The sequence below is a fragment of the Anser anser genome (assembly GCF_964211835.1).
Source record: "Anser anser genome assembly, chromosome: 7".
Taxonomy (NCBI): Eukaryota; Metazoa; Chordata; class Aves; order Anseriformes; family Anatidae; genus Anser; species Anser anser.
The window spans coordinates 17,550,165-17,573,557 of NC_139727.1; the positions used below are offsets into that span (position 1 = coordinate 17,550,165).

Genomic DNA, 23,393 nt, shown 5'->3' on the forward strand with positions numbered 1-23,393 from the left:
CAAGTATAATTGGTTTGTTTTTAATACCGGAAGACTCTTGAAAAAATGTTTTCTTGAATCTACCTGCACTGACTGATTCCCCTCTTTCTCTTCTTTCCCATATTCTGTATATGTGTACATTGGATTTACCAGTTTACCACCATATTTTTTTCATGGCATCCATTGCTATTGTTCGTTGCAAATACCTGCCTTGGTACACAAGAGTCATCTTTAAAAATTAAAACAAAAGAATTTGGCTTTTCGACAAAAGTCCGTGCTTTGCTGTATTGCACGTGAATTGTTGGTCAGCATCACATTTGATGTCTGTAACGGTCCAGTCTTTCCTAAAACCTTCTTCCCTGTTAGGAAATGATTCTCTGAACAGAGAGAGGATTGGGAAAGACAAAGCCATACCCCTAACGGAGCAAAAAAAGCAGGATTTTTCAGAAAGTTGGGGCAGTTCAGGCCTTGATGAGTAAGTAGGAAGTGGCTATTTCACTCCAGATGAATTGAACCTGAAGATTAGCTTTAATGTTTGATTGAAAGCTGTGAAAAAGCCCATCTTTTGGGGGTTTAAGCTGGCTTGTTTTTCTCCCTTTTCTTTCAGAAGAGGGGAGGCAGGCAGGCAGCAAAAGGAATGCAGAGATGAAAACACGGAAAAGCTACACTTCACCTTTGTGCTCTGGGTTGTCAAGCAGGAACCTGTGGGTTGTCCTCAAAGAGGGCTTAATCTGAGCTTTGTGTGAAATTGAAATGAGTCAGAAATTCAAAGCAGGCGCATTCTTTGTGCATATCACAGGGTTGAGGCTGTGAAAATAAAACACTGTAGGCTGCAACCTGCCAAATTACCTAGAAGGGAGGGGACAATATTGCTGTTAGACTTCTGTCTGATAACAAAATTCACAGGAAAGAATTTGCTGCCTATGGTAAGGTAGTTATTGCTTTGCAGATGTGCAAAACAAATTAAATTAATCAGCTGATGGGTATCATGGCTGTAATTATATTGGAACAGTTGGTGCCAATTTTCCAGCTAAGGGATATTTGCAGACAATGCCCACTAGTTATTTTGGAGTATAGAACACAGTGGTCTCATTTTACACCATACCTTTGAGTAAAATAATTAAATGGTTTATGCAGAAGGCCATTGTTTTGGGGAAAAGACAATTAAAAAAAAAAAAAGCTATACAAACCTTGGGCACATGACTAATTTTTGTTGAAGTTTTAACCCTTTATTGTCTCTGAAAGGTTATTGTTCCTCATGTGTTAAGGGGGTCTAAAGAGAAATCAGTATCTACATTTTTTATAATCCTGTAAGACGACATGCTGGAAAATGTACAGGTCCGTGAGAGGGGCTGCATTTGTTATTGATTACAAACCCTTTTGCATCCATGATCAGGTCCCTAATTCCGAATGGCTGGGAGAACAGCCTTCCATTTTAATTGTCAATACATTTTTAAAATGTGTTGTCTTACTTTTACAGCAGAAACTTCTAAATGTATTGCATAGCCTTAGTATTTTCCTGTGGGTCTGTGCAGCCTTCCTTCCCATGCTCCAGAGTTGGAGAAGGAGTAAAAATAGGGTGAGGTGAGAACAGTGGCAAGAAGCATGGTTTTCCAAGGATCGAGTGTTTATTAATTTTTATATCATAAAAATCTGAATTGTGTTTATGCATTGAAGCCTCGGGGAGTTGATGTGACTGAGAACTTGACCCAGACAAAATTAAACATGGGGAGGAGCTGGTAACTGCACAGAGCCACCCCGCAAGGCAATTCCCCTCAGGATAGATAGGGAGTTAAAGCTGTTTGGGCATGGGCCCTGTGTGAGGCACAAATCCACCGCTCTTTCATCACAAAGACCTACTTGCAGGTCTTTGCTATCACAGCTATTAGTTTTATTTTTGTCCTCTGTTGCACGAAGCATGGGTGATGGCTAACGGATGCTAAGTGTTTGTCCCCCTCTCACCTTGCTCTGGGCAATCCGTTCCTGCTCCCTCTCCAGTTCAGCCCAGGCTTTCTGCAGTGAGTTGGTTCAGAGAGCTGAGCTCGTTGGAAACCAAGCCCGCACGTAATTACTGCTTTTCTGCTGTCTTGATTTCCTTGATTTGGCTCATTCTGGAAGGGACAAGCGCCTTTTCTAGATGCAATGGAAAAATGTCAGACTGTGGCTGGGGAAGGGGAACAGGACTGCTAGACAGTCATTAAAGAGGCTTAACTTCAACATCACATGTTGCTCTTCATCTCCTGTTGCCACTCTTCTATATTTGCACAAGATTTGAGTACAAATGTAACCTGGAATAGGAACTGTGAAATACCTGCTGTCAAAACATATTTTCCTTTGGTCATCTCTGTTTAGTTTGACCCTCACCAGAATAAATAATACCTACATATTGTGCAGCGGATCTGAAGGGCAACCTGCAGCGGGCTGCTCTGTACCTACCCGCTGCTGGCAGCAAAGACACTGGCATTGCATCAGCTCACGCTTGGATTGATGAAGCATAAGGAGAAATTGAGTGCAACCTATTTTCCCGTAACTATATAAGCTTTGCAATGTGGCTAGCAATAAAAACTGGATTTTGTTAGCGAATTCAGTAGATATAAATTGGGCAAGCAGATGGGAAGCTATCAAATAGATACTGTGCCAAAGTAACAATTTTGCAAAATTACTTTTTAAAAGAAAAGCCAGAAACAAACCAGGATCAGCTACATTGAAAAATGCTGACTTCTTGGACTTCAGTCAACACAAACCTTTCCTTCTCAAATACTGGGACTCTGCAACTGGAGCAGTCTCCTTTAGGATGTTTTGGCATCTCATTCACTGACAAAAAGCCATTCCTGTGGCTTTCTGCTTCTCCAATATGTGTTCATGTAAATTGGTGGGTAGGAGAGGTAATTGCAGGAAAATACTACATTCAGTGGCAATCAAAGTTTGTTGGGAATTTGTGTTGAACAAATAGAGATCCAAGAAGAAAAATGTTAGTGTTAAGCTACGGTGTAAGTACCTAAAAGCAACAGGCCTCCTGTAGCTTGAATATTCTGTATAGTTTTCAAAATACTGGTGTTAAGCAGAGCTGGACGGGCCCTCATGCAGAATCACACCTCTTTCGTTAGGTCTTACCCCACTTAAAGTCACTGTGGTCTCAGCTGGGGACGATGCATCCCTTGGGATCTTGATCTGGTCACCCGTGACCTCTCCCCTCTCCTCTTTTATTCTGGATGCAGATCCAGATGTTCATGTTGACCACGTTCCTTTTTCATATCACTGCTCTAATCCATCTGCAGGAAAACAAGCAGCACGTTTAATCTGTGAAGCATGGTGGGGTGCTCTGGATCGTAGGCAGCTGGACTGGCTGTCAGAGACCTCCTTCAGCAGTCTGCTGCTGTCCTTAACACGTAGCAAAACCCCAGAACAGCCCATAAAGCTACAGTTATTGGCATGAGCTTAAGTAATAATTATTAATATGGCACTGTGCAAATTTCATAAAGAAAAATAATGTTCCTGTGAATGGACAGTGGGGCCTCAGCCTCCCTACTTTCTTCTCTTTTAAATCTGATATTGACTAAACCTGCATATTAAAACCATACTTCTAAAATGAAGGAAGGAAGACATATCAATTGCTTTTGTCAGCTCAACTGTTTTTGTGATCTGCATGAGGAAAACGAGGGCGATAAAATGGAAAAAGCAATCCAGGCATCAAAGCACTGGTAACGATCTGTCTGGGTCAGCAGATGTATTTTTATGAGTTTGAAATTATCATTGCAAATTAGAAAAATGGACTGCATTATGGCGAGACCGAGAGCTGGGCAGTTTGCACAAGTGCTTCTCTTTGCTTTTGTGTTGCTAAACAAATTAAACCAAAATCATGGCCTGTACACATCCTTTTAATTAAATTACAGTTATTCTTAAAGCTAATTAAAAGTCATCTAACTGGATGTGGAGCAAGCAGACTCCAGATCTCCTCCCCTCTGTGGTGGTGCCTCGAAGGGTCTGACAACCAGCCAGGCTTAATAACCAACCCCTCTGAGCCGATAACCAACCCCTCTGAGCTTCAGCATCGCTTGGGGCAAGGCTAGGAGCTGTTTTGACACTGATAACCTGCATTTGCTTTGCAAAGTCTGTCTGGAGAAGTAAAACAATGAATCGCTCGGTCCGTGGAGGCTGGTGTACCTCTACGAGAACAGCAAAGACAGAAATCTTGAGCACGCCCTTGATTTATGCTTCTTTCTTGACCCCTTTTCACTTTCAAAGCTTCCATCTCACCTGGTGTCACAAGCAGCATTCGCCGTGCACTGGAGTGGCTGGCAGGACAGCTGGCGTGGGAAGCCGGAGAAGTGAATCAGAGGTCCTTATAATGCAGAATGTTTTTGCCAGCAGGAAAGGAAGGTGCCGCTTTCAGGCCTCAATTATGTTAGCTTTGGTTTAAATGAAAGTAGCTCCCCGGGCACAGAAATCAGCTAGGTTCAAGAGAGGACAAAGGGAGAATAAAAGTGGGAGAGAATCAGGCAATTGAAAAGCAGTTGCAGGAAACTGGGAATTTTCCCTTAGAGTGCATCGAAATAAAAGAATTTTATCTTAGTTGCTTGTGAAGCACACTAGCATGATGGGCTAGTAAGAGAAATCCTTGATTTATTCACACAAAGATAGAGCCAGGGAATTGCAGAAGAGCTCCCTTAATGTCACCTATATTGCCCTTAAATCCCAATGTGACTCTCTCTGTTGGGGCCATGGCCCTATATTCCACGTGACTCTCAAGACAGTGGAAACCAAGGCTCCGTTTTTGCCTTTCGGTGACTCTATCATGTGGCACAGAAAATTCAAGCTGTTGCACTGCGGTTGGTGTTACTAAATGCAGAATATTTGGGTTGTCTTTTCTCAAGGACGTCAGTGGGAGCTTTCCTCTTGGAATACGTTTGGAAAAGATCCTTTGGTCCTCTCATATAATTCAGTGCCATTTCCACGCTGCACCCTTGACTGCAGAGTGCTGCCAAATATGCTGAATTTGGAGGCTGATATGTTGGTCTGCGGCAGCCTCCTAGAGCCTCGTCTCTTGCTGATGCAATTTCTGTGTGTGAAATAAGCAGTTTTCCTCTTCAAAGGAACGGAGTTTAGCCTACATGGTCCATCTGCAGGTCAGACCCCTATGATGAACGTCTGTGGGTTTCCCCAGTCCCTGGCTACTACTTAATGCGAGGTTATGAAACCTGTGGGCCCCAACTCTCCCTCTTCGGCCTCCCTCAGCAGCACAAAGGTTCCAGCATTACAAGAGCAAATCACCGTGCTGCTAATAACGAAAGCTGTCTACATACCACGCACGTCCTGACAGCTGCTTAAACTCCTGCCCTTGCACAGCTCACATAGCAAAGGCCAATGCACGACCGTCTGTGAAGGGAAGGTGATTTTATTTCCAACAAAATCGATTTTTCTCGCTCGTGTTCCTTCTTGCCTTTCTCAGGTCCTCAGCTGCTTCCCCAGGAGATGCCAGATGCTAGCGTGGGACGTGTCCCAGACCGGGCACAGCAGCAGCTTTAGGCCACGCTGCTGATTTATTGTTTGTCTCCTTCCTCCCATCGGGGCTTTGTGGAGTGCTCAGAGCCAGGGAACCGAGCCTCTGGGTTTCTCCTGCAGGGCCAGGGGAGGCTGCTGCATGGGGCTGCTGCGCCCTGTGCCTGTAGCCCTGCGTGGGTCAGCTCAGCTTTGCACTTACTCTTCCTGATTTTCAGAGCTGAAGCATTTTTTTGTTATTTTTCTTCAGTGTCTCATGACAAGCATCCTGTCTGCTTGTGGAGAGCATCCCAATTTCGAGCTCTCTTGACTCTGGTCCCACAGTTGCTAGCGACCTTCCTGGGACACTTTGACAGCTTCAGATTTCTTTTCTTTTTCCCTGCCTTTCCTCCAGGAGATAAAACTCACCACCAGCAGCTTAATTCCACCATTGGCACATTTTTTCCAAAACACAGAGCAGGAATTCTGGCTTGTACACCACCGTCTATCTTAAACATAACATATATCCCACACACCATTCCTACACATGGGAATATTTTTTATTTTTGGCATTTTCCCTGGCTGCAGATCCTCGTCACAGCAAGGAGACCCTGGAGCCCCACAGGTCCCCCTCTGCTCTGTGGTGCTGCCCTGGCCCTGCTCTTACTGACGACGTGAGCATCCCACTGGCACGGCAAGATAAACCCTGGGATGGGTCTGGATGAAGAGATGCAAAACTCCATGGCTGAGCTGGCTGCTCCCCACGGGGCTTTTAGCTTTTGGCCTAAAGCTATTTTAATTAAGAATAATTTTAATGCATTGTTCGTGGTCAAAGACTGATCAGACTTGATTTTTGTTCTGCACCAGGATTGTCCATTGGTGGTGATTGCTTTTTGCTATTTTTTTTTTTACTCAGACACAGACAGCATAAGCTGGGTTCTGTTTGTGTTCCAGCTGTGCAATGCCTTTAGCTGCCCAGTGAGACATCCCAACAAATCAATGCTCCACTTACCTGGGCAGGCGGTGCCAACCTTGTCAGTCCGGCGTTGCACCTGGATTAACATGGGGATTTGGTTAAGTAAGGATAACACTTTGTATATCATGAGAGTATTTTGTGGAGGGCCAGAGCTGCTGTGGCGCTGGAGATGCTCTGTGACTTGTGCCACTCACTGCTGGAAACCTCCCTGAATTTCTCTCTCCTGCGTAGAGATCTACATTTATTTTCTTCAGCAGCAGCTGAGGTACTGCCGACGTTAAAAAGAGCTGCTCTGCCCCAATAAAATGCACAGACAGTGCGTTAAACCTGACCAAGACAGGCTTACTACAGCCTATCTCTTGGCTTTGTAAATGTGTACAAGAGAAACCATTCTATAGAGAAGGCACAGAGAAGTAATGGAGCTCTTATATCACCAGAGTTGTGGTAACTAACGTTAGGACTAATTATTAGTTACTGGTAATAAGCAGCAGCACTCACCCAAGGGAAGCTGTCGCACATGCTCAGTGCGATGTGTTACTGAGAAATATTGACACATTTTATTTTAAGAAAAGGTGTTTTTAAGGACATCTGTCCATGATTCCCTCAGCTGTGTGGCTGTAATAGATATGTGCTTTAAAAATCTGTGAGGGTTATGCTGCCTTGCAAAATCAGGTGGACAAAAATGAGACCCTCTAGAAGATAGCGGTATGAATACTGGGCAGTGCAGTGCCTCCAAGAGCAAAGGCCACGGCCTTTGAACGAGATAAAGATCGGAACAAACGCCCAAATCCTCTGTGCAGCCTCATGAGGTGACAGGCAGCGAGGGGGTGGTGGTGAGGGAGGGGGACGCTGCAGCGTCTGGATGCATTTGGCAGCTGGGATGTGGGAGAAATCCCAGCTTTTGCCTCTGATTGAGCCCCCACCCCTCAGATGAAGCTCGTTAATCACAATTTCCTCAATAAATTGGCCTTCGGAAGCAGGTTAGTGATGAGCTGATAACCAGTAGCAATGCCAGACTCACGAGAGAGGGTTTTGAGCAAGAGGGCGCTGGCCGCTGCCTGCAATGTTTCCTCCTGCCCCTGAGGATGGCAGCAGTGATCCTTGCCAGCAGCAGGCTCAGCAGCCCAGCTGTGCAGCGGGACTTCAAGCAGAAACCTTAGCGGTGTGCCTGAGAGCATCGTGTTAACCTGCTGACTTACGGAAAAAAAAAGGAAAACACTGTTTTTCAAAATCTCCCTACTTATTTACTAAGGTAATAGTCAGTAGGAATTGAAATAATAACAGGATTAATTATTTTATTTCTTTATTTCCCTCCTAGTGGACGGGCTTGCAGGGAGCTCCTCACCCCTACCAGCAGCAAGGAGAGGCATCTTCCTCCCTCTGGCACCTACAGGCTGAGGGGGAGATGGCCAGAGAAGCCCGCACCCACCTCCTTTGGTGGGCAGAGTCTGAACTTGGAGCCAGCTCCCCTGCAGGTACACAGAACTTAATAGAAGGCTGCTCAAGTTTTTTTTTTAATCTCCTCAGCTGGGCTCTGGATACAACATTTCCTGCGGGTGAATGCCCGTGTTGTGAGAGTTGCAGCCCCTCGTACCCCAGCAAGGCTTCACTAGGACATCATCATAAGGGCAGAGCCCTCTAAATTAAGGGTGGTATTGAGCTGTAAGGTGCAACCAAGGAATCACTTGATGAAGACTCTTCCTTTTTTTTTTTTTAATTTTTTTAATAGTAAGTAAGGATTTGATTTGGCAGTCTATCTCATCTGAAATTGTTACTAAGAGAGACCGCATGGGACCTGGCTATCCCCACCCTTGGTGAAAGGGTACTTGAGAGTCCTCAACAGCTACTGGGGCTGCATGTTACAGCAGTGCCCTCTCCTTGGATCCATGCTGCCAAATATTCCTGCCACATGAAGTCACTCCACTCCTCCCAAATGTCTTCCCTATTTTTTTGAAGTAAAGGGACTTTGCTGGCTCCCCCTTCCAAGCACATGCCTGGAAGGTTTCCCTAGCTGGTTGTCCCCAGCTCGTGTCTGCGCATACAGGCACGAGGCTACTGAGATGCCAGACCGTGGAAGGGAGGCAGCTTGTATTTTAAGGAAATCCAAAAGTATATAAAAGAAAAATAATAATGCTATTTCAGGCCTTCCAGCTGCTTCTCAGCCTTTAGGAGCATTAATAATGCTGCAAAATAACAGAGTTATTTGTGGAAAAAGTGAGACTGTTGAAAGTCATTCTGATTTTCTCTCCTTCTCTGATTCTCTCATTTTCCCTCCCATCACTCCTCCTTGGTGGTTCTTGAAATAGCAGCCACAAAATGTGTTTTTAATTAAATAGAGGAGAGCAAAAACTTTCCAAAGCATCCTCCTGCATTGGTGCCAAGGCACATACAGCTCCCCCTGACAGGATGATGGGACAGCCTGTTCCCACTAATGCACTGATGTCTGGGATTATTTTGGAAGAGTTTGATTAACCTGTTAGGTGGTAGCTGCCTTCACTGAGAACACACTACCTGCTGCTATCCCAGCTGGGATGGGAAAACAGCTCCTTTGGGGCTGAGTGGATTGCATTAGGGCAACTCAGTTGATTTTGGAAAAAATAATGACTGTAGCTGTTGAGGCTCAGGTGCAAATGGCCCAACCAGCAGCACCTTCCCTTCCTTTTAAAGCCCATGAGAGAGCAGCCAGACAGGTATTGCAGTCTGGCTCTTTAATGGTGTGTTGTGGTCTTTTTATTTTATTTGGCCTACTGGTAAGACATTGTTGGTCATCAACAGAAAATATGAAATATGTTCCTCTCTTCATTTGGGGGAGCTATTACATTAATTTATGGAGGACCTGAGTTTGTTCTGCTGCTAGTCAGCCATCCTATCTGATTGCGTCCTCTGACTGGTGCAGGGGAAACATCATAGTGGAGCTTGCAAGTTCATCAGGGAAATGGCTCTGTCATGCACAAAATGCAATGCTGAATTAACAAAGCACCCTGGTATGCCTGTGTGCTGTCTTGTAGAGGTGAGGTCTTCCCACAGCTCCCCACTTTCCCCTTTGTGCTCAAACTGACTTTTCGAAGTCTTCCAAGTCTTCCTGGTGTGTTTTTTTTTTTGAAATAACAGAATATTGTCTCTTCTGTTTCATATTATTATTTTTCATCTTTGAGAAATACAATTTTCTGTTTGCTTTTGTGATGGAGATAGAAATATCACGGTGACTGATTCTTAACTTTTTTTTTTTTTTTTAACATTCAGCTTATGCACTGGTATTTCTCCTTAAAATCCACTCAGAAGAAGTTTGTGGGGATTGGGGTGGTGAACAGGTGAGATGATGACATGGGTCCTCCCATGTGAAATAGAGGTCGCTGCTCTGCTCCCTGCTGCTTCTTGTTCGAGGGAGTCTGAAAGAGCCAGCGTCTGCTTTGGGAATGAAATACATGAAATGAGTAAGGGATCAGTAAAGCTGGGAATTGCTTGGGAAAGCTTCTCCTTCCTGATGAGAGGTTGAGGGGAGTGCTGCTTGCAGCAGGGTTCCCCAATAGGCTCCAGCAACAGAAGCCCTGTGGAGGAAGCTTTGTCTCAGCACAGCTTTACCACTTTTCTTTGAAGCAAAACTTGAGCTTTAAAGAGGTGGTGTCGGGCATGTGAGGGTAGATGTACTGGTGAGCGATGCGAAAGGGAACTGCTTGATTTACCCCTGCTTTTTATAAGCCTCAGATGTTGTTAGTGAAGTGAGCCTTTGTGAGCTGTACTCAACCCTGCCTCTGCTGGTCGTGTTCAAGAGGTTTTCATCAGTGCTTAAGGCCAGCTCTATCTTCTGTGCTAAATACTGTCTCTTTCTGGAATAGAGAAACAGTAAGTTAAGTAAGACTACAAATTACAGGCTGCAGGAGTCTTTTCTGGATTTATGTATTTTCTTTTTGGTAAAGGCTTTTCAGGTCTTTTAAGTATTATTGCTGTCGTTAAGAGGCCGATTATGTGACAGGATGGGCAAATTCAGACCCAGCCCCCTGAGATTTTTGTTTAAAGACAAAGCCAACAAAAAGCAGCACTCTTCTGTGTGATGTTTCTAAATTGGGAGGACTTAATTGTTGAAGCGTTTACAAATCTCTGAAGAGGGCCTGCTGAGAAGCCATACAAGCTCAAACGGGAGAAAAGAAAGGAGGAGAAAATGAAAAACAACAACAAAACACATAGTTTAAACCCTTCCCACGTTGGAGGGTGACCTGGGGTTCGTATGGCTTCCTCAGCTGAGGGCGGGTGGGCGAGACTTGCCGCCTCCTGCTCTCTGGTGGTGTTTCTGAGGAGAGCCAGGTCAGAAATACCGACAGGAAACCTCGTGGTAAGAAACGCGCTATTTCTTCTGGTGAACTACCAGTTATTTTCACTGAAAAGCTTTTGAGTAAAATATGCTGCTGGTTTTTTTGAAGGAAAGCACCTGTTTGGAGGCAGTTTCGCGCCCTGAGGAGAGCAAGGCACTGCTGATGGCGGCCATTACCGGCACCGGCAGCCATTACTGCTTCATTGCTGCGTAGCTCGTTAATGCTCCATTTACCCCAAAAACAAGCGCAGATTTTATCTTTAACCTCATGGTGTAGCCGCCCTGCTCCCTGAGGGGTGGTGAGATGGGCCTGGACTACCCTGAGGAGAGCCCCTGGCCGTGAGGGAGCCTTTGGTGCCTGTCTCTGTTCAGGTGGGTAAACCCAATTTTACTGCTTTGAAACCACTCGCTGCCTCTGAAGCATGTTCTTGTGTGGAAAAATAATTGAGGATGGGGAGACAAAAGGGAGGACTGCAGTTTGGGTCCTCTGGGATACCACTCAGGGTATTTGGCCTCATGTCTGGGGATGTCCACTGAGATACTGGAAAGGTCTGTGGGAGCAGCAGCCGCCATCTTTTATGTTAGATAGCATACTGTATGCTATGTGTACAGGCGATCTTGGCCTACGTGACAGAAAACTTCATTTCCTCCTCAGCTAATGAGGGGGAAGGCAACATATGCTTCTAAATACATAGTCTTTGGGTTGTCTTGCACCCCTAGGTCTGCAGAAGTTGAGGATGTGTGAAGCAGTCCTGGAACTGCGCAAAGCCACACAGAGGCCAGCGTGCCAGGTGAGCACTGGCGGCTGCTGAAGAGAAGCTGTGTCTTCGCTGTCCTTTGGGCAGTGAGGCTGTGTACCTACCATCTTTAAACCCCCTCCGGCTCCCCCTGTGGGTTGTCTGCATGTGCTCTCTTTGGGAAAAGGTGGCTTATATTTTCAGTCTGCTCCATTTGAGCAAGTGCCACTCTGACACATGTCTAGTTGTGGCATATGTGACAGTTCTAATGTAAAAAATGGAAAAGAAGCTCCCAGACAGCAGTCTGGTCTCACATATGTGATGTGCAGCAACGTGAAACCTGTAGGAGGAATAGCAATGTCTCTTATGAGTCACTGTGGGCCAAGTGATACACCTGCAAAAATGATTGCTTATTCAAAAGCTTGATGGAAGAGAACTTGTTTGGGTGGGGGAACCGAGTCAGACCCAAGTTCCTTCTAAGGCAAACAAGTTTTCAAGGCTTTGAGTTGTTCTGGAAATGCAACCTTGATGGTGGCATAAGGACAGCTATAGTTTGGTGCTTGTAAGCCACTGATTGTTACCCCACTGCACAGCAAGCAGGAGCAGGGCTAGCAAGGATGCTGGAGATGCAAGACTGTTTAAAAAAAAAAAAAAAGTATTACATGAGGGGCTTTTACATGTGCAAGGGGTTTTTCTTTTATGGGGGAAGGGTCGGTTGGTGGTGGTGATTGCTTTTTTTTTTCCTGTTACAAAAATGAAGTTGTCAAAAAGGTTGAACCTGGAGCTTATCACATCATATCCTGTCAGCAATGCTAGCCTTTATCCAAATGCAGATCTAGTTTGAAGTCCTGGAGTGAAACTCTACCCAGCTGCCACAGTGGGAGCGATGCCACTGACTTGAGCAGGTCAAGGGCTCAGTTCCTAGTGATGATCTCTTGTGAGGCTTTGACTGCACTTCCAGACTCTTTTCTCCCTGGCTGTTGCTTTTTACCTGAGGCTGAAGATGGTCAAGCTCAGGTAAAGTTAGGGCTCAGGGTTGGGAGCAGCTGCTGTCCTCCTGACCTGTCATGCTCAAACACTGTCATGTGAGTCAAGGTATCACAGAAGCAAACCTTTCCCAATATTAGTGGGCACTATACTGCCTTCACAGTGCGTGAACGTGAAATGTGGCCTCTGCTCTGTGCTAAGATGGAGGTAAAGGAGAGGGAGGAGGGAAAAAAAAAAAGCACTGGCCTTTGGTTCTTAAAAAAATCTTTAAATTTCCTTCTGTCATTATCTCAGATCTAGTTTTGACTTAATTTTGGGGCTGAAACTGAACTAGCTGCTTTTGCAGAGCACCAGTTTAATGATAACAAACAGCTGTGTAGCACTAGATGTCAGTAGTGCTTCACCAGTTTCTGTGTCAGACCTTACAGGCTTTATTTGCTGCTGGCCTTTGGCACATGAATGCGCTCTCCTTGCTGCATGTCTTAGAGAACATACACGTACAAATATGTTGTACTCCAAAAAGGCATTTTGTCTTATGTTGGTGGTGTTGGTGAATAACCAGTTTAGGTCACCGACTTCCAAAAATGACGTGTTTTTGCCATTTCAGTAGATTATGCACAGGCTTTTTTGTTAGTGGTCAGTCTGTTTAAAAAAAATATTGCATTTGGGCTTGTAACTTGGCAAATATCACTCTTGTAGCTGCTCATTAAAACTGAGATGGCAGTTTAAAAAGTGTTTCAAAACACCTGCAAAGAACCTCTTTTTAAAGAGATACCCTTTGTCTAAAAACCCTGGTTTAGCTTCATGCCTTTATTAAACTTAAACTAGAGCCACTCTCAGCCAGATGCTTTAATGAAGTGTCCTTTTTCACACCTCAGGAAGGCAGGCATTGAAAGGAAGTGCCATAATTGTCTGAATTGTCTGACTTTTGCATTCTCTTCAAAATGCTTTAAAGCAGGACACGTTCAGGGTGATCTTAGGTCATTTCCTTGTTCATAAAAAAAAAAAAAAGACAGCTAGTGTTGTGACAGAAGCGTTGTGACAGAAGCCAGATAATGCAGCTACTTCTTGCTTCTCCCTAACAAGTGTTAAATGTGTTAATGTCGAATTTCTCAAATGAAATCTTTGTTATTGAAGAGTTCCTGGAGATGGTAGGTACTTCTCAGGGGAACAGTATTGTAAAGATTCAACCTGTATCAAATAGTTACGCTGTTTGGATTCCAGGATGGATTTAAAAATATAAATATTTCATATGTTGATTCTTGTTTTCTTCCTTCGCAGTCACTGTAGCATCTTATGGCTAGAGAGTGATTAAATGTTGCCCGGTGTAGGAGATCTGGACCTCAGCTGTGCCTCTTGGACACAGTGCAGGGAGGAGAGATGCAACTTTACGGGAAAAACTAGAAGCTGGGTATAGAAGGCGCTTGCTAAACTTATTATATATGCCACAGCAAGTTCCATCACAGAATGGAACTTTGAAAATTGCTAATCTTTTCTGAGATGCAGAGACCAGCAAGTTTTCCAATAACCTGTGCTCCTCATGAATGTGTAGGATTTAATGAGATGGAAGGATGTTCCCCGTTGCTCTTAATACCAGAACTGGGGATGTAACACGCAGTGGTTAGCTGGCGGGCTCAGGGCGAACGGCGCATGTCTTTGTCAAAGTTCAGTGAAATTGGAGGCTGCATTATTACCACAGGGTGTTGCACCAAAACTTTTGCTGTCTGCAGCCTCTTAACCTGTGTCTTTCTGGGATTTTTTTTTAATGGTGTTTCTAAGTACCAGGCTTGCTTTGCTCTCTGTGTAGGCTAATTTCTGTGTGTGCATTCTGGCATCTCTTATGGTCTTATAGAAATGAAAAATCACTAGGATGCTTGTGATATCGTAGCCCAGAGTAGTATTATCAACTGCAGTCTCAGTTTAAAGAGCAGTTAATTCTGGGATGGGTGTTGCTCATTCATGAGGTAGCTTAAGGCATCCATAGGAACCTTTTCTTAAGAGAAGAAACAATTCACGTGAGCATGATGTAAAGTGTCTGCAGAAGACCCGTGATGGATCAATCTGCTAGGCTTTAACAATTTTAGCAAATAAAATGTGAGTTATTTTGCTACGTGTTTGCTAGGGTATTCAAGAGCTTCTGGAGATAAAACCTAGATAGCTGTTCCAGTTACCCCAAGTGAAAATAAGTGAAACTTCTTGTAGATTGAGACAGGTGACTTTTTAATTTACAGGACTGTGCCTGTATATCAGGTAATGTTACAGAAATGAACTCAGCTGATTGTATTGCAGGAGATGGTGTCACATTGAATTTTGTGAGGAGGTGGCTTCCCTCTGCTACGCAGGCTGTCCAGGGACAAGCAGAGCGGGGGTTAAGAATGCAGATGTGTGTTTAGAAAGCAAAGGTGACAAAAGAAAATGCCAGAAAACGTCTTTCCTGGGAATTACTAAGGAGGTTTTACCCTCAACAAAGGCTGTAGGATAGGGAAGAATGCAGAGGAAGTTAATAAGGAAGACAGAAAAGGCTTTTAGAAGATATTCCTGCCTTCTGTTCAGTAGCACTGCGCAGTGCAACACTGTGGGTGTAGTGTTCCCTATTCTTTCCCTGGGATCCCCAGGGGTGTGATGGTGGCTGGGGCTCCCTGTGCTGTCTCCATGCGTGTCTGTGGGGTGTGTGGGTGCCTCAGGAGCTGGGATTTTTTCTCCTTCCTTCCCCAGAGAGGATGTGGGGTAAGAGAAGCTCCAATCTGCAGATTGCCATCAGAACAGCACTGCTGTTAGGGACTCTACAGGTGTTTTTAAAACCTCAGTCTTGCTGCTGCCTGCTTGTATGGCAGCTCGGTGCTGGCCTCTACACCCAACAAAAGGGTGACTGCGCCTCACATCTTCAGCCTGAATTGTGGGCTAGGGTTTGCATCTCCTGGCAAAGACGGCTGAGTGGGCTGTTCGTAGCTGCTGTTGCTTTTAAGACTCTTTAATGTGGAAGAGCAGCTTTCCTAGCTTCATTCCCTGTGCTGAATCCCAATATTAAGTTGGTCTGTCTCCTGGGGGGCAGACAAAAGCTTATGATATTGCTGCGTGCAATTCCTAGAAACCTGGACACTTGTGTTTATACAAGTCTATAAATAGCCGTATTGATTGTGCCGACAATATGAGAAGTGTTCTTTTGCAGAGGAGAGTAGCTGAGGAACAAACCAGTAAGTGCAAAGTATATCTTGTGTGAGACAGCTGGAATAAACCTCTCTCAAAACAATCTTAACTGCAGCGTTAGGCCCGTTGTCCATTAGGTAAACCTGTCTCTACCACGGGTGTGTGTGGCATACAGAATGCATTTGTATGTTTCTGGGGGGGATGCACACATCCTAGTGCAGTTCAGGCAGGTGTGCGGTGGGGAAGCAGTGAGCAGAGTCACGGTCCTGTCCTGGGAACAGCAGCGATGATCTGTGAAAGGTTCTGGTTTGCTGCTGGAGGCAATAGCTGGAGTGATATACTCAGCTTTGCCCAGCAGCAAAGGCATGTCTTGGTAATTACTGCACGAGGAGAAACGTGTTGTCACTTTGAAAGACAGCTGTATGTGCTTGATGGAAACACTTGGGCAGTCTTATTTACCATCGTCTAGGAGGTAGTGAATATTGCTGTCCAGTCCCTGCAAAGTACTGTTGAGAAGTAACCAGAACTAAAGAAAAAGCCTTAAAAGTTCCTGTCCAACCGTGACTTTGTGCAAGGGAGAGTCCACTTGGAGGTCCTGCCTAAACAGGGGTTGCTGCATTTAAAGTGCTTACACTGAAACCTGTCTGTGTTCTGTGGCTCTACTTGGTGGCATCAGCTGAACTGGGTTTTGCAACTAAAGGCCAAGAAAAAAGTTTTTAAAAGCTTTAAAAACTCTGCAGGTTATCTTATGTACACAGACTTTCTCTGAAGCAAGTAAGGTTAGCTTTATCTGTGTGGCTATTCCTAGTATTTAGAATTAGGTCGGGCAGTACTATTAAGCTAAGACTTCCCACCTTTGCTTTCTTCCTGAGGATATGAAGACAAATAAAGGTGACTGTATATGCTCCCCAAAAATAAATAGCAGTGCTTCTAGTTAATATAACAGCAGCAGAAAACGTTGTCAGATGGTAGCATGAAAGATAATGGTGTTAAAAGCTTACGAAGTAAGACAAGCATTGTAGATGTGAAGATCATATATTTGAGTTAATCTGTGCAAACAGCTTTATAATTAGGTCATGCAAAATTATATTTTACAATAAGTTGCTGTTAGCTGTATGGGTTGTGAGCATGGGTATCTGTTTGCTTGATGCTAACAAAATTAGATTGTAAAATGTAGCTCAGTAAAATTACTCATCACTTTTTTTCCCCCTTAGTGTTTCAGTATCTATTGTACAGCAGATCTGCGTTGAAGCAGCCGGCTAGCTGAATCTTTAAAACAGGAAATGAAGGTATAGATCCTGTATAACTTTTAAAATTGTTCCCTGAAAGATGAGCTTCATAAGATTATGAATCTGCAAGGATTAAATTCTCTCATTTCAAATCTGTTACAACTTGCGATTAGTTCCAGTTCACTTTCTCTCGACTTTTGTTTTTCAGAAAAATAACTGCAAAGGTAGGAACCTTTTCAAATCTGTGACGGTAAAAACCCTGTGGGTGGCAGGTCTGGCCACTGGAGCCTCATCGTGCACTGTGCAGGTGTGGTCATTGCCACTGAGGTCTCCCTGATGCTGGCACACCTTTGAGACCTCCTCTCACTGTTGCCTTGGTGCATTTCCTATCGCTAACTGGTGGTTTTTTGTCATATTGGGGAAATGAGTTGTGTTGTAGTCATGAGTCAAGAACAAAACAGGAGAAAGCTCTTTGAAAAATCCTTGTGCTCGTGCTGGAATGTGAAGGGGGTCTGACTCAAGCTATATGTATGTTTAAAAAAAAAATGGCAAGGCTGGTGAAGGTGACTGGTGATGTCTGACACTTCTGCTTGCCCAGGAGGCTGCAAGGCCCCTGTCCCTGGAGGAATTTGTCTTGCATCTGTGGTGGTAAGTTTGCCAATGACCCCTAGCATGTGGTTTCAGAGAAGAGATCCCAGTGGTGTCACAGGAAATAACACATCGCCATCCACAGCCTGCTCCAAAAGGCTCTCGGGTACTCCAGGAGGCAGGGGTAGATTGATTGGAAAATAGGATGAGGTATGGCAGCAGCACAAGCCATGTTATGTGCTCCTTCCCAAACCTGGGGAAGGTTTGTTGGTACGGGGCTGAGAGTTTCAGGGACCTTCTGTGACTGGTCCCGGGCAGGACTGTTCCTGAATAGTGGTTCTCAGGCATGCAGACACTGGTAAGGTATCTGAAACCTTCCGTAAGCTTTCAAATATTACTTACAGATTTTATTGTGAATATTTGTTTTATTTTTTGTTTTATTAACTCTGTCATAAACTATTCCAGTGTTCAATATGAAATTAAACTGCAGTGTTAAAATAAAATTGCTGGGAGGGAAATGGTGAAATGCAAGGCCTCCTGAAAGATTCTAGCAGTACCTTCTGAAAGATCTGGGAGTAAGAGGCGAGAGGTAAGTCACCTTGTAGAAGGAAATTGGGTAGAGGGAGGAGGGCTTTAGTACCATGAGAATTGAGCTCGTTTTGAAATGAGGGATAGGAAGAGGTCAGCAAGGCGCGAATAGCGGCAGGATGGAGTACAGAAACAAGTAAATTCCCCAAGTAAGGCACACAGTCCAGAGAGTCCTTTGATTTACAAGGCCAAGGAGTGTGGTGCTGATAAAGGCACTCGTGCCTGACTCAAGAGAGGTGGGCTTTGTCCGCGGCTTTGCTGTTGACCTCGCACCTCTATTTTTCTCCTTTCATCCTCTGCCTTTTTGTTTAGTTACTGTGTATCAGGGCCAGCCTGCTGGAGAATGTGCATTCATTCAGGACCTTGGCTAGGGACTGCAGGTACTTGCCATAGGAACAAATAACCTTAAAATGCACAGGGAAGCTGTAGAAGATAAGATGCAGGTGACACCCTTTGGTGCTGCTTGTGAATGAGCTGGCAGCGGTGTTCTGCATATAAAGAATTGGTTTTTGAAAAGCAACCTGCTGTGCGGAGGGAGAGGGAAGAACAGCGGCTGCAGAAATTTGGAAGAGGCTTGTTGGTGGCGTGGTGTCTAGCAGAGTGTTTGTGAGCCAGCCTGGGTGTCTGCAGTAAGGGCTGGGGCTGTGCTAACGGGTGCCTGATGGATGACTACAGCTCTAACTCCTGAACTCAGCTGTGCTGCGGTGTCCTGAGGATGAGTGCAGGTGGGGAAAGGCTCAGTCACTAAAGATGCTGGTTTTAACAGTTTCAGATCTGCTAATTGCTAGATAAGTGTAAAAGAGATAGGAGTCTGTTCAGTTCAAGCCTGTATCTCTACAGCCATGTACTGACACAACTAAACCTAGAGACTTTTACGCTATAGACAAAAGAAAGCTGGCTACCTCATCAGAAGTGTGTTTTTTTTAAAAACCAAAATTTTAAAGCAGGAAAATATAATCAGTTGTGAGTAAAGAACCAAGCAAGCTTATGTGCTGTGGTGAAAAGAAAACTGAAACCGGAGTTGCTTCAAGTAGAGAACTTTAACTTGAAAATAATGCTGCCTTTGGAATGGGATGGCATCTCCTCTGGGAAGCTGTACGTCCGTGGCCAGGCCCTGAGGCTGTCTGGATGGAGCTTCCTCACCTGGGACCAGCACGTGCAGAGGTCCTGACTTGTGCGAGAGCTGTGCAGGTGGGTGTGCCAGTGATTCCTCAGCCCCTGTGAGGTGTGTACTGTCCCAAGACCCACATGGTATTGTTCTCCAGCTTGGAGGAGACAAAATGGGCCCAGAAAAAACAAGTGCAGCTCCTTGTGCTAAGACCCAGGATGCTCACCTAGTTGTCATCTGCTGGTTGTTACCAGCCCTTTCCTGCTGTGGGATCCTGAGGTTTAAAAGCCATTTTACTGTGGGGGTCTTTCTGTACAGCAGAGCAGGCTGTCTGTAAAGTGCAGATCAGCCTTTCTGACAGCTACTGTAGGAAATATTGCTAGGAAATGTAGCCTGAGGGCCTGAGTGCTCTGGGAGTTTTCTATAACAGTGTTATTTCCAGAATAAAGCTACTAATTTTGCCTCTTGACTCTTCTCATGTTCATTAGGCAGATTTTGTGCCTTGGAACGTGAGTGCCGTCTTAACTAAGAGATGGGCAGGAAAGGTCAGTGGGGGAGATGTGAGAACACAAAAAAGCAAAAATTCCCTTTGTAGAGAGGGAGCAGAGTGGGGAGGTGGTGGAGCTGCCCGCTATTTTCAGGGCTGGGGACGAGCTGGGAAGCGGGGAGCAGTAGAAAAGTGAGCATCAGCAGCGAAGCTGTAAGGAAATCCCCTGGTGAAGTCTGTGGTGCAGGGGGTGACAGTGGGTGGAGAGGTACCCTGCCTAGTGGGAAGGGAAGGAAAGCAAAGATTTGGAGCTCTGTGAGTGGGAGAGAAGAGGTTTTTTTTTTTTTGTTTGTTTGTTTTTTCCCCCCAGTGCCATTCAGGCAAGCACTCGGTGCAGTTTTTCATTTCCACCTTTCTGTGAATGGCCTGGCAGATGTGCAAGGATGGTGCTGGAGCTGTCAGGGCACCTGGGGCTGATTAGTAGGAAAGGGCAGTTCTGTGCCTGCCCTTGTGGGCCTCACCTCCTCGCTCTGAGTCAGTCTGCGTGGCAGTGTGTTAAGGAAAGGCCGTGTGCTGTGTCCTTCTGGGGGCTTGTTTTTTTTTTCCTGTTGTCTTTCTGCCTTTTCTTAATCCGCATGGAAATGTGGGCAGCAGTCTGTGCAAGCAAACCATAACCAAAAGCAATGGGACTATTTTAAGACTCGTAGTTTGAACATCACAGAAAGGTTATGTCTTCAGTGCCTGAATCAAGCTGTTTTCATTTAGGTGGTGGGCACTTGGCTTTTAAGCCATTAGTACAAGCGTGGAAATCACTGGTGTTGCTCTGCAGACCGAGGAGGATTACACACAAGTTTTCTGAACTGCTTTATGAACACCACAAACAGTGCTGAACGTGTGCAGGGCGTTATTCCTGAAGGATGTGGGCGTGATTCACTTAAACAAGCCATGATCTTAACTCCAAGTAGAGGTGCTTTTGCTGGCTTGCTGTGAAATTGGTGCCCTGGAGCCTATTTGTGATGGCCATCTGGGTCCCTCTCTGCCTGGAAAAAGCCTTTGCCATGAGCTGGGGTGTTTTTGTCCTAGTATCATAGAATGGTTTGGGTTGGAAGGGACCTTAAAGATTATCTAAGTAATGAATTTAGGGGCAGGTTGTTTTCATGCGTAGCTGTTTTTACTCGGGGTGGTCACTGACAGCCTGTGCACAGGTAAGGAGCTGCAGCCAAAGCCTGGTAACCTGGAGATGTCTCTGTCACCGCAGAGCGTGTCCTTGTGCTGCCCATGGTAGCTCTACCCGCATGCCCGGTTCCTATAATACCACTAATAGGAAATAAATTTTTTTCAGAGACTGAATGTTTACGTGTTATCAATAAAACGACGAAGGATAATCTTTGTAAGGCCTGAAGGACTCCCTAGAAGATTTTTTGGTCTAAAGAAAATGAAATCCCAGACTGGCTCATATTGAACATAGGATGTTGTGGAGGGGTAATGAGGTTTCTGTGGTATAACTCGAGATCATTGCATTGCTCACAACAGTGACCTCAAGGCATGTTTATACCAAGCCTTTACCAGGTAGCCTTAGAGTTATCTGGAATTAAATACAAGCTGAAAGGTATTAATCAGGCTGTGATGGTCTGGAATAGGTTTGTCAGTAGCTGCTGCCTTATTTCAGTAATTTTTTCAGCCTGTCATGCTCATAGCAGAGAGATCCATTTCCCTCGGTTAACAAAACCAGCTAAAGTAGTACTCTTAACTCTTTCCAAGTGAGCCGTTGCACATATCCATTGCTAGTGTTGTGGGATCCTGTTTGCACATAAAGTGCAGAGAGATGATTCACTTCAGAATTATGGAGTGGCCCTTTGGAGAGAAGCAAAATTGGTGTTCCCTCTAACCGGCACTTATTATAAATCTGAGTCTCTCAGCAGCAGTACCAGCGCAGTGAAAGCGCTTCCCGAACGGCGTTGCGTGAGATGTATGCCTAGCAGAAGATGTTATATCACACCCGAGTCCCAGTGCTCAAGATAGTTATTTGGTTTGTGGGATTGCCCAAATGAGTATCTATCTGCTTCCAGATCCACGAGCACGATGTTCTGCCCTTTGGCGCAGGTCTGTGCCCACAAACAAAGATGATAGTGGTCAGTCTGGACTTTTGTGGTGAGTTTTCCAAGTATGTAAATGTAGCTCTCAGGCTGCTTCCTACAAAAGTGAGCGTATCCTTCAAATGTCTTTCCAAAATATGTGTTGTCCTTGGAGCTGTTTAGATACCTAATCCTTAAATCCCATAGGAAAGCCATAGTGATTTTTAGTGTTGCAGCTGCTGGATATATAAACTCTATCAGAAATAAACTATCAGAATAATCTTGGTTTAGATCAGTTCCACAAAGTGACCTGGCAAAAGTCACAATGAAAAACCCTGTTGGAGTGAAGTAGGGTTGGTGAGTGAGTTTCAGAGAAACAGCATCTCAGGGCTGCGTCACCTGCTACCCTTAAGAGGCAAAAAGGATGGCCAGGTGGAAGATAGACCCTATACTCCTGTGATTATGAGGGTATGTATGGAGATTTTGCAGAGCAAAGGCTTTGTTCTCCGGATCCTGTTAAGCAGGAACTTCTGAGCCACCTCTGTGCTGTGGATAAGCATGCCCAGGGGCCCAGCCACCTTTGGGGACATGGGTCAACTCTGGCTGCTTGTGTCCCTGAGCTTCCCGTGAGCAACAGTTTCAGGCTTCCCGTTGTGCTGAAGGAAAAGCAGTGCCTACGTCCTGGCATGCTCAGGCTTTGCTTGCCTCTGGGGACCTGTTGGGTTTGAACGTTTAGGATCCTGGGAGTGTTGCAGCCTGGATCTTGCCTTTAGGGTCATTTGGCTCCTAAAGCAGGCAGTAACAGATGTGGAGTGACTGCTGTTGTGGCTGCTGCAGCTGGCTTCGGGTTTTTAAGAAAGAAATTGCTTGTTGGGAGAAGAAGAATCCTAAGACGTTATCCTGCAGACAATCTTTGATTGTTCCTTAAAACTCAGGTGCATATTATGGCTGCTGCTTCTGCGGTGTATTTTATCGGGGTATGTTTGCATTGTAACGCTGTCTGTACCTTCGTGCATCCCTTGTGCCAGTAGCATTGAGCCTACAGACTCTCATACATTAATTAAAGAAGCATTTTCAGAGAAGTCTTGATGAAAGAATAATTACAATGAAGTATTTAATGAGGTACTCGAAGGTAGGGGCCAGTGAAATATTTGGATAGACACAAGAAGTTAAGTAACTTTGGAAAGAGAAGTGCTGCTCTGATCTTGAGTACAGCCTCTCAAAATGACAACCAGGTTGGGAGAATCCAAAGAACTACTTAAAAAAAGCTCTGAGAACATCAGTGGAAGAATAGCGTTGCTCTGAGAGTCCATTCTTGTACAACTTCTGATAGCAGGATCTGTAAACGCAGTTCCATGAGCAACAGGTCTGTTTCTCCTTTAGAAATTAAATGGGTTTCATCTCTTATGCCAGGGCTACATCTGAGCACTTGTCTTTGCCTTAGTGTTTAATTACTTACATGTCCTAAAGCTTCATTGAGCAACAAAACAAAAAAAATAAATCAGGATGCTCAACCTGTCAAAGGTCTTTTCTGTTATGACTATGAGGTTGCTTTTTAGCTAGGCCGGGGCAGGGAAATGCAGTGCTTGAAATTTACTTCTGTAAATGATCATCCCTCCAGACTGATCAGAGATTGTTTAGAAATCAATTAAATGTCAGAGGCAGGACGTGTCAGACAACAATTTTTTTCCTGGTTTCTCACCTG

At 44.9% G+C, this 23,393-nt stretch overlaps 1 protein-coding gene across 17 annotated transcripts in view; it reads left to right on the forward strand.

Moving 5' to 3' along the window:
- Nucleotides 1–10,283: 10,283 nt before the first annotated feature.
- Nucleotides 10,284–23,393, forward strand: part of LOC310902572 (uncharacterized protein) — an 881,556-nt gene continuing 868,446 nt past the window's right edge. For all 17 annotated transcript variants that reach the window (XR_014586773.1, XR_014586774.1, XR_014586775.1 and 14 more), the window contains exons 1-2: nucleotides 10,284–10,763; nucleotides 10,852–11,114. The gene's annotated coding sequence lies outside the window, so the exon portion shown is untranslated. The remainder of the gene's footprint in view (nucleotides 10,764–10,851; nucleotides 11,115–23,393) is intronic.